Genomic DNA, 10725 nt, shown 5'->3' on the forward strand with positions numbered 1-10725 from the left:
ATACTTATGGGAGCAGAACACCAGGTAATTTCTGCCACAGAGTGACTGGTGGGTTAAAACCACCAACGCTTCAGTTTGTAGCTGTCTTAGGCTGAGTTCTCTAGAGAAGCAAAACCAGTATATATATATGTATGTATATGTATGTATATGTATGTATATATATATATGGAGAGAGAGAGAGAGATTTATCTCAAGGAAATGGGTCACACAGTTGTAGAGGCTGACAAGTCCCAAGCCTGTGGGCCAGGCATCACACTGGAGGCTTCTTCTGACTCATGTAGCTGCACAGGCTGATGAACTCAAAATCAGTAGGTCAGACAGCAGGTCTCTGGCTTACAGACTGCAAAGGCTAACAAATCCAAGATTGGCAGGTAAGACAATAGACTGTTGGCTCGCAGCTGTGGAGGCTGATGAATCCCAAGATCAGTAGGCAATACAGCAGGCTGTTGGCTCAAATCTCAAACACTAGAGTTCAGATGACAACGAGCTAGATGCAAGATTCAGAGCAACCAAGTGAGCTTTTTCAGAATGTCTATATATTTATATATATATAGGATGCAGGCCACACCCAAGGGAAACTCCTCTTGCAATTGATTGGCTGATAACATCATATCACATCATGGAGGATGACTACGTCCTTACTTAACTGCCAGCCTACATCATTACATAATTTCTAAACCAGAGACTCATGGCCTAGCCAAGATGACACATAATCTTAATCACCACCGTCTACCATTTGTCAACATGGCACCTGTACACATCTCCTAAAAGCTTATGCAATTTCTAAATGAAGATAACTACAAAGTAATTCTTGCACCTAACATGATGCAACTAATATACATATGACCAGAAACACATTAGTCCCGTTTAAATCTTACGTTTTATAAGTGAAGAAAATGAAAATATTTGATGCACACATACAAGGAAGAAATACTCATAACAAATACAATTTTTGTTTCTGCAACTGGTCACATGGTTGTAACTGGTGTTTAGAACCACCTTCTTCTACCACCCATTCCATATTTCCTTTGCCCTCAGCAAGCACCTCAGCAGGTCATGCTTCTTTGTCTGGTGGGGTAGTCCAAACTTTCATTCCTGAAGGGTCTGGAGCATCAGCAGTCATGTAGGAATTGGGGTAGTTTTCCATTGACTTTAATCACAGGGCATGGTAGTACTAAGAGACGCCTTAAGGGATCTCCTACATTCCAGACATACTCTTCTTTAACTCCATTACATAATATCAATCCAATTTCTTCTTGCTAATCAGGATCCATCACACCAGCCAATATGATAACTCCCTTCTTTGTCTGTTGATCCAGAGGCATAAGGACCCCAAAGTGGTCAGCTGGCTTTTTTAGCTTCTAGTTCAATGGAATTAGTGATGTGTCTCCATGTCGGAGCATTCCTTCCTTTGGAACTAAGACCTCTATACCCACAGAGCATAATGTTGCAGGGACAGGAAGCAAAAATTTTGCCAGTGGGTCACTAGGGGTAATAGTGAGTGGTGTTCTCCCATTTCCAACCCTTTGATACCTGGATCCATGAATCCTGGCTACGGGAGAAATAACACCATATATCAGACACTAGTTTAGAGCATATACAGCCTCCTGGAAAACACTGCCCAAACCCTGCAAGGTATTGCCACCTAGCTGGCACTGTATTTGTGTCTTTAGAAGGCCATTTCATCATTCTGTCAAGCTAACTGCTTAAGGATGATGGAGAACATGGTAAAACCAATGAATTCCATGAGCATGGGCCCATTGCTGCACCTCATTTGCTGTAAAGTGAGTGGCTTGATCTGAGGAAATATTGTGTGGGATACCATGACAGTGGATAAGGCATTCTGTAAGTCCATGGATGGTAGTTTTGGCAGAAGCATTGCATGCAAGGAAGGCAAATCCATATCCAAATTAAGTGTCTATTCCAGTAAGAACAAAATGCTGTCTTTACCATGATGGAAGTGGTCCAATATATTCAACTTGCCACCAGATTACTGGCTGATCACCTCAAGAGATGGTGCCATATCAAGTACTCGGTGTTAATCTTAGCTGCTGGCAGATTAGGCACTCAGCAGAGGCAGTAGCCAAGTCAGCATTGATGAGTAGAAGTTCATGTAGTTGAGCCCATGTATAACCTCCATCCTTGCCATCAAGGCCACTTTGTTCGTGAGCCTATTGAGCAAAGCTGGAAGTGGCTGGGGAAAGGGATAACTGGTTTCCACAGAACATGTCATCCTATCCACTTGATTGTTAAAATGCTTCTCTGCAGAGGCCACCCTTGGTGAGCATTCACATGGAATACAAATATCTGCACTTCTTTGCCCCATTCAGAAAGGCCTATCCACATACCTCTTCCTCATACTTCCTTGTCTCCAATTTTCCAGTCATGTCCCTTCCAAGTCCCTGACCATCCAGTCAAACCATTGGCCACAGCCCATGAATCAGTATACAGTTGCACACCTGGCCATTTCTCCTTCCAAGCAAAGTGAACAACCAGGTGCACTGCTTGAAGTTCTGCCCATTGAGAGGTATTTACTTCACTGCTGTCCTTCAGGGAGGTCACAGAAAGGGGCTGTAGTGCTACCACTGTCCACTTTTGAGTGCTGCCTGTGTATCTCAAAGAACCATCTGTAAACTAGGCATGAGTTTTCTCTTCTTTTTCAACTTATCACAAGGAACTCCCCATGAGGCCATAGTGCATACTGGGAGAAGGACGGTAATGTGAAGGAGTGGATGCTGTGGGCATTTGGGCCACTTCCTCACGCAACTTACTTGCACTTTCAGGTCCTGCTTAGGCCTGATCTCATATATACCACTTCCATTTAATGATGGAGTGCTGTTGTGTACATCTGACTTTCTAAGTCTGTAGGTGGGACAACACTCAGTTGATGACGGACAGGTCAGGATGCATGGTGACTTGGTGGCCCATGATTGAGTGTTCCGTCTCTATTAAGGCACAGTAACAAGCAAAAAGATATTTCTCAAAAGGAGAGTAGTTGTCTGCAGAGGATGGCAAGGCTTTGCTCCAAAATCCTAAGGGTCTGCACTGTGATTCACCAATAGGAAACTGCTGAAGACTCCAAACAGCATCTGCCACTGAGACTTCGAGTACCATTTAATCAGTTGGATCATGTGGCCCCAGTGGCAGAGTGGCTTGCACTTCTACAGTATACCAAGGCATGTCTGGTACTCCAACTTGATTTAGTGTAGGCCACGGTGTAATCTGTGCTTCAGCAACCCAATCAAATAAACTATTATATCCTTTCCTAACTTCTCAAACTGAAACACTGAACGAATAATCTGTGCTTAGTGGGCCCATATCAATAAATTCAGACTGATCCAACTTTATGTTACTTGTAACATTATCCCACACCCTTAATAGCCATTCTCACACGTATTTCCAAGATTTCCATTTGTACATATTAGAAAAGTCAAACAGTTCTTTTGGAGTGTAGCATACTTCCTCCTGGGTGACACTTTGTGCTTCACCTTTTGGGGCTGGCTGAGACTTAAATCTAGTTATAGATCTAAAAGTAAAAATGAGTGGTGTGATGGTTAAGATCATGTGTCACTTGTTTGGACCATGATTCTTAGTGTTTTGGCAGTTGTATAATATTGTGATCACTTCCTTGTTGAAATCTGGTAAGTGCTCACCCCCTTGATGGAATCTGCTCAGTGGTATTGGCAGGGTCAGGGTCTGTGGCAGCTCACCACTCCTTAGCCTTCATCTCTTCACCCTGCACTGCCTACTTCCTTCCTGCTCACCTTGCCAAGGTTTTTGGCTTGTTCTGGACCCACCAGGAAACCCTGGTGGCATAGTGGTTAAGAGCTACAGCTGCTGACCAAAAGGTCAACAGTTCAAATCTACCAGGCACTCCTTGGAAATCATATGGGGCAGTTCTACTCTGTCCTATAGGGTTGCTATGAGTTGAGATCAACTCAACGGCAACGGGAGTCAACGGATCCAGCAGCTGCCTCTTGTCTGACCTCCAGTTCTTGGGACTTGAGCTAGAAACTTAACTGTCGATCTTGGGATTCGTCGATCTTCACAGCCTGCAAGCAAGAGTCTTGCTCCCTGACCTGCTTATCTTGGGTTTGCCAGCCCATGCAACTACATGAATCAGGAGAAACCTTTCAGTCTTGCATGCTGATCTTGGGATTCATCAACTTTCATAGCCTGTGAACAGGAACCCTGCTCTCCAACCTGCCGATCTTGGGTTTGCCAGCTTCTGTGACTGTGTAAATTGGGAGAGGCCTCTATCCTGATCAACGTACTTGGGACATTCTAACCTTTACAATCGTGTGAGCTGTTTCCTTGATATAAACCTCTCTCTTTTTTTTTTTTTTTTATACATGTTTATACACTTTACCTGTTTTGCTCCTCTGGAGAAGCCAACCTAAGACAGGTGATGTTTGTGGGTCCTGGGAACATTCAGCAATATTCTTGCCTTTTCTAAGTTTTGTAAGACATCTACCCCAGGGAGTGCCCCAGGCAATGACTCAGATGTCACCACAGGTGATGACTCAGATGCTGCCCTAGGCAATATCTCAGACAAGGGCTCTTCAGACACAGCTAGGTTAATTTCATCAAATGGGGGTGAAGATGATAACAGTTTTACTGGGGAAGGTGGCTTAGCAGACAAAGACAGAGTAATCTCTTCGGATGGGAGGAAGAGGGCTGGTTCTGTTGGCAGGAGCCATTCAATGGAATTTAGGGGCTCAATATCTCCAGCTTCCTGATTACCTGCCTGGACATCTTCATCTTAACTTTCAGGATCCCATTTCTTCTCAATCAATGCCCTCACTTCAACTTCATGCACCATTTGATGGGAGTTCATTTGGCATTGTAATTCAGTCACTCTTATGATAAGACGCTGGGTTTGGTTTTCGGCAATATCAGCTCTGTTACTATAAGAAATAAGGTTTTCTTTCAGGGCACAAATGGTAGCTTTGAGGTCTTTTAGGTGGCATTTGAGCTTTGACTCTAAAGCCTGAGCTCATCTTTTCCTTTCACCATTTTGCCTAGTGAAAGCAGGACCAACCAACCAGCTTCCCTATGCTTCCCATTCTGACAAAATTGTAGAATAGTATCAAACATGAGATCACCCAGAGCCTCATACTTGATCTATTGGTGGTGATATTTTGAGTATTAATGCCACCTCATGCCATGGATTAACAACACCCTTTTTACCCCCTGGAGGCAGAGTTATCAATGCCTTTATACTAGACAGACTTAAGAACCAGTTTAGAAATCTCATTCTTACTTTTTTTTTTTTCTCTAGAACCACTCTCAGTACCAAATGTCTTAGGCTGGGTTCTCTAAAGAAGCAAAACCAGTGAAGCGTGTGTGTGTGTGTGTGTGTGTGTGTGTATACAGAGAGAGTTATCTCAAGGAAATGGCTCACACAGTTGTAGAGGCTGGCAAGTCCCAAGTCTGTGGGTCAGGCATTGGGCTGGAGGCTTTTCCTGACTTGTGTAGCTGCAGGGGCTGACAAACCCAAGACTGGCAGATCAGATGTCAGGCTGCTGGCTCATAGAGGCTGACAAATCCCAAGATTGGTAGGTAATACAGCAGGCCACTGGCTTAAGTCCCAAAAATCAGAGGCCAGATGATGACAAACTGGATGGAGGATTCAGAGCAAGCAAGTGAGCTTTGCCAGGATGTCCATACATATATTGGATGAAGGTCATACTCTTGAGGAAACTCCCCTTACAACTAATTGTCTGATCATATCGTATCACATCATGGAGGATAACTACATCATTACATAACTGCCAACCTACATTATTACATAATTGCAAACCACTGAGAATCATGGCCTAGCCAATTTGACATAGAACCTTAACCATCACAGTAGCCTAGTGCTTAACCATTGTACTAACCACGCTTCCTTTCCTTTCTCATAGAAGTCCAGAATTCAGTGCAGAGTACTCATTTGAACAAAATATCACATTCATAAATGCTTGCCAGAACACAAAAACTGTGCTCATGCTGTTGTCAAAGGCCTTGATGTGTGAAGATTAAAAAAAAAAAAACAAAAAACTGTATAGTATCAGTTTCACTCAAGATCGGGCAGATCACCTCATTTCACTTGAGCATATTTCACGGAAGAGAGGGAGCAAAAGGCACAGAGGGCTTCCTGAGTCATTTCAGGAGCTGGGGAATATGCACCTATTTTTTTTTTACAAATCTGTGATGAGTGAGACATGACAGCACTTCCAGCTCTGCCTGGTCTTGGGAGTGGTCCTTCTTGACAGGAGTGAGACTGTCACACTCTGTCTTCACTGCACTCTGTAGGACTCTTCTTCCCTTTCTAATTAGGGGCATTCATACTCTTGGCATTCATATTTTAGAAATGAATCTGAGACATTTAGGAATACAGTATTTGCATTCTTGACAACTTCGTTATAATTATCACTTGCTGATGAATTTTTGGTTTTGGATTTTCTTCTCAGTTGCTCATTGATATTTTGTTCTGGAACTTAAATCATCTTTGGGCTGTAGGAAAGGACTTCATTTCAGTAGTCAAGAAATTGAGCATGGCGAAGGGCTTGTCCCAGCTTATGAGTGAAGTAGGTAGGACACAGAGTCCTACAATCCAGTTCCCACTGAGACTTTCCCAAACAAGCATCCTGCCATTGCTTGAAAATTCATGTCTCCACAGTGGCATCAATAGGCGGGGTGCAGAGCTGCCAACCACACCCCCTGACACTGTCAGAGGGTGTCAGACCCCCTGGGGTCTGTGGTGGCAGTGGCAGCAGTGATGGCACTGGAGGAGGGCTTGCCAAGGCAGTGGTTACACTAGGGTTGTTGTCACCCATCACCCAGGTCGGGGGAAGGGGTGACACCATGCATTACCACACTGGGTGACACCAACCCTAGTGACGCTACCTTTATACTTTCCACAACCAAGTTCTAAATGCACGTTTAAGAAAAGCTGGAGTGTTTGTTTTGCCTTTTCCCGGTAGTTTTCAATTTCCTGTGGCTCTGCACCTCCTGCTGGCCCTCACTGGAGACCTGCTTGCAGATACCGGCAATGTAGCGTGTTGTATTACATGTGCCCCATGGGGCAACAGAATGAGTTATTTTTGGAAATGTGCTTCTTTTCTTTTCTCATTTTCTTGAATCAATGCTGAGGAAGAAGCAGTGCCGGGTCTCAGGTTTTTGGAAAGTAAAATAAAATTAGCAAGCTAGGTAGACACACCAAAATCGGGCAATTTAGGTCTCATTTTCCTTGGGTTGTTTAGATAGACTGGTACTATTTTAGATTGCAGTTTGAGCCAAAGGAGAAGTTGATTACTGGTTCTGAAATGAGCTTCCTTCACCCCTTCATGAACTGGTTAGAAGATCTGTACAGCAGCAGCCAAAGGAAGCCTAACTTGGAAAGGGAGGAGGAGAGAGAGGTACAGGCAATAGAAAGAGGGGGATCCAAAAATGTAAGAAGGATGGGGTATTGAAAGTCCATCTTGCTTATTGCTGCTCAGTTAACCTGGTGACTAACCTAGTAATAAAGTCAACTCTGGAAGGCATGTCTGAAAATGAAAAGAGCCCAAAGTAGACAGAAAACAATCTTCGTTTGCTGTGAAATGACAGCTGACATGGTCTCCCCTCTGGGAATCTGTGGGAGGTGATGGGGCGTCAGCATTCTGGACTAGCCCCTGCTGCAGCTGCCTGTTCCTGAAGAATGGCTAGATGCTGCCTTACAAGCATGGTAAGGCAAAAGTTTTCTCTGTAGCTTTTAATTTGTAGGGTCTAGTGATGGTTTTTCATAATTATGACAGCCTGCCTGTGGTGCCTGCAGTACACTGTGCACACTCGACTTTTTCTTGTCCTTCAGCAAGAGCTATTTTGCTCATTAGCTTCAGTATGAGGGAGAAATTGCTGGCTCCCTCTGAAGATTTTGCCATCGGGTGACCTGATAAGCAGAATTCAAATGTGCAAATGGAGCAGGAGCCCAGCTTCGGAGGCCTCCAGGGCTGTGATGAAGCATTTTTCTAAGTGGTTTCACAGACTGAAAGATTTAGGGGTAAAGAGGGAACAGGCTGTGAGAGACACTGAGAGGGACTGAGAACTGGGGACTTCCCATACTTCTTAGTCCACTGCCTAGCGTGGTATACGTTGTTCGGTGGCCAAGTCAGGTTTTGTGAGCAATATATTCATAACAACAATAAAATTCACTGTAGCTTAGATTTGTGTGTCTGTGTGTGTGTGTCTGTGTGTGTGTGTTTAATGAAACTAGAAAGTAGATTTTTCCGCTTTGGGAATTAAAATAGCCATTTACCCAAGGGGCATCATTTGGAAGATATAAATAAACATTGGATTTTCTCCATAATTCTTTGTAGGTAGCCTTGTAGTGAATTATTATATATTATTTTTTGTTTTATAGACATTTCAACGAACCTTTAATAGGTTCCTATTATGCGACAGACACTCAACTATTAGATGACACAGAAAAATGGAATTGGCTCCCAAGGAGCTATCAGGCTAGTGGGGTAATCTGATAAGCAAATAGACACGACTGAAGTACAAATGGTAAGTGCTACAAGATGTAGGTTCTGGGGATCCTACGGACCTAGAGAAGGAGCCCATGCAGGTATTCATTCCTGCAGTCGGTGAAGGTGAAGTAGTCCTATGGCTGAGTAAGAGCTAGCTGGTTGGAGAAGATGGAGACAATTCCCACAGGAATGAGTGTCTTCCAGTTGCTGCTAAAATCTTGGAAAGAGATGGAGAAAGTGTAGGGTATAGGTAGGAGATGGAGCAAAGAGATGAGAACGAGTGTTTAAGGGAGAATCTTAGAAACAATTCATATAAGCAAAAATAACAAGCTCTGTCTACCAAGCTAAGGAATTGGGATTTTATCCTAAAGATCAAAGAGAGACTGAAAAATGTGAATAGTGAAGAGATTTGATCAGACTTGTATTTTGTATAGATTTCTCTGACAGCAAAAAAAGAAAAATGGACTAGAGAGAAGTTATTACTGGCTGCAGTGAGTCTAGTTAGTGAGTCTCTGACAGATTCTATAAGAAATGATGAGGGTCTGACCTTGATATAGACAATGGGTTACAGTATAGATGCACTTGAGAAATGTTCAGTAGGTAGAAAGGTCAAGATCTGTTAACAGTCTGGATATGGACAATGAGAGGGAGGGCAGGCAGAGATGGCACACAGGATTCTGGTTCTAGCAAATGGCTTATGACTAGTGTTCATAATGAGGACTGGAGTAGATGGAACAGGCTGCAGGAATAACAGTTTAAATTTGGATCTATGGAGCTGTCTAGTAGACAGTTAAATAAATTTGAGTTCAGAAGAGAGTTCTTGCCTAGATACAGATACAGATATTTAAGTGCATACGTTATTTATAGTAGACAGATCAGCTTAGTTGATGCCAAGGGTATTGGATGAATTAAATTAATAATAATATATAGTTAAAATAGTTAAGGGCAAAGTGAGGATTCTTGGTAAACACTCACATTTAAGAGTTGAGGAAGTACAGGAAAGATGACAGGAAGGACATGGCCAAAGAATTGGGAGAAATTTTGGAAAAGGCCAAACTAAGAAAGTGCTTCAAGGATAGAATGGTAAGAAGTGTCACTTATCACTAAGAAGAAGACATGTGAGAAATGATCTTTTGAACTTGGCAAACTGGAGCTCCTTGGAGATCAATGTTATGGTAGGAATGGAAACCAGATGACAATGGCATGAAATGAGGTATAGAGGGAAGTAAGAAAATATTACCTCTTTTATGAAATTTTGCTGGTGAGGAAAGAAAAAGGGTGGTGTAGTTGAGACAATAAACAGGCAAAATAATAGATGGCGACAATCAACAAAACCTACTTTTCCTTACAGCCTGTTGTGATCACTCAAGGGTTTTTTCATCCTCCTCAGATTCTCTGCTTTGTCTTAAGAGGTCCTTCCAGTAGCATGGAGTCCCTGAGCGGTGTAAATGGTTAACATGCTCAGCTGCTAACTGAAAAGCTAGAGGTTTGAGATCACCCAGAGGTACCTTGGAAGAAAGGCCTGGCAATCAACTTCTGAAAAATCAGCCACTGGAAAAAACCCTATGGGGCACATGGGGTCACCCAAATCCACAGGACAGTGACTGGTTCCAGTAGTGTAAGAGGCAAATTTCCCCTAAAATTCACAATAACAACTTTCCTTTTTAGTGGAAACACTTAGCAACCTATACTGATCAAAGACTAGGGTAAGCAGGGTAAGATTTGGTACCATAATCTATCACTCTTCAGAAAAGATGTGAGAACCTGTACTGATACAAAGTTCTCAAGATAAGGAACTTGCAGTTCAAGGCAATGCAGTCTTTGCCTTCCATTCCTGGCAATATAGATTCTCTTTTGCAAAGTTTAGCATTTTAAGATCCTCCCCACCACTCTAAGTTTCTCAAACTTTACCTTACCTGCCCTTTCCTTCTTTTCCTTTCATATTCTCAGTTTGGATTCATTCTCAATTCTCAATGTCCTTTCAATTCACTTATTTCATTGCCTACGCTATTTTTCTTCTGATGTACTTGTTTCCTTTGAATCGTTCTTTATAAAATTTCCTGGCAGGAAATTTAAATATTTAAATTCCTTAAATTTCCTTTTAAGATATTTTAATGTTGATAAATAAATAACAGTAGGTGAAAGAGACTTTTTCCCCAGTGAATGATGTTTCCCAAATCTTTGGACAAACAGAATGAAACCAAATTCTCTGTGGAAGGACAGTCATTAT

Source organism: Loxodonta africana, chromosome 15 (genome assembly GCF_030014295.1).
Source record: "Loxodonta africana isolate mLoxAfr1 chromosome 15, mLoxAfr1.hap2, whole genome shotgun sequence".
NCBI lineage: Eukaryota > Metazoa > Chordata > Mammalia > Proboscidea > Elephantidae > Loxodonta > Loxodonta africana.